General features: G+C 34.1%; 1 protein-coding gene across 1 annotated transcript in view; it reads left to right on the top strand.

Annotated features, from left to right (window-relative positions):
* Positions 1–947, top strand: part of WHSC1L1 (Wolf-Hirschhorn syndrome candidate 1-like 1) — a 99,077-nt gene that overhangs the window by 87,636 nt on the left and 10,494 nt on the right. The window lies entirely within an intron of this gene.

Here is a 947-nt window from a genome sequence, read left to right as displayed (position 1 = left end):
GCTTTAACCCGCTGCGCCACCAGGGAGGGCCAAGATGGGATTCTTAATCACCATTCATCCTACCACCTTGCCACATTCTATTATGATCATATTCAGTGGGAGAGGATCACAACACATGAATACCAGGAAGCAAGTGTCATGGGAGCCACTTTTAAAATCTGTCTACTACATTTGGGTTTCAGAAGAATAATTTCACTATTGTATGAAGGTTTTAAATTAATTGGGGGAAGAGTGACAAAAAGGAGACTATGATAATTCAGGAGAGACAGGATTGGGGTAGGGACAGAATTTGCTGATACATTATGTGGATTGAGTTGCTGTTCAGAGGCTATCTGCATTTAAAATGTCATTTTATATATAGTGCAAAAAAATTAATATTACTTTAATGCCATTCATGCTACCCATACAGATTTTGCCTATGATTTCTAGAGCATTTGGGGAGCCAGGTTAAAACCTACCAGTTAATTTTGTGTCAACATTAATGGTAGTTTGATTTATTAAATTAATGCTATAATAAAAAGAAAAGAAAGTATAATCTAGATTATTTTTCCTTTTAGCACTTAAGGAAAGAATTGCTGATGTAAGACAATTGAGCTTTTAAAAAATAAAACTGCAATTACTGAAAGTTATACTCATAAAGACTTTGTAACAACATGCGGAAAAAACTGGTACACTTAGGAGACTATAGCCAAATATGAATAAATGATATCAGTCTAAACTGGATGTTGGAAAAGCCATTTAAACCTGATCACACATAAAACACAACTGTGCAGAACCATCCTCTGCCCTTCATGATAAAGGACTGGAAGGAAAAAGTAGTGTCCTGTTAGGGTATTTCAGTTATAGATAAAATGTTATTTTTGTTTGTTTGTTTGTTTTATTACAAAAGTTTATTTTTACATCATTTTGTACATTTTTTTTTCCCATCTCAATTGTAATCCCCGCGG

This window comes from Condylura cristata, unplaced genomic scaffold (assembly GCF_000260355.1).
Source record: "Condylura cristata isolate star-nosed mole 26May11 unplaced genomic scaffold, ConCri1.0 scaffold00014, whole genome shotgun sequence".
NCBI lineage: Eukaryota > Metazoa > Chordata > Mammalia > Eulipotyphla > Talpidae > Condylura > Condylura cristata.
The sequence above is the reverse complement of the archived record's forward strand: the minus strand, read 5'-3'. Positions and strand labels throughout refer to the sequence as shown.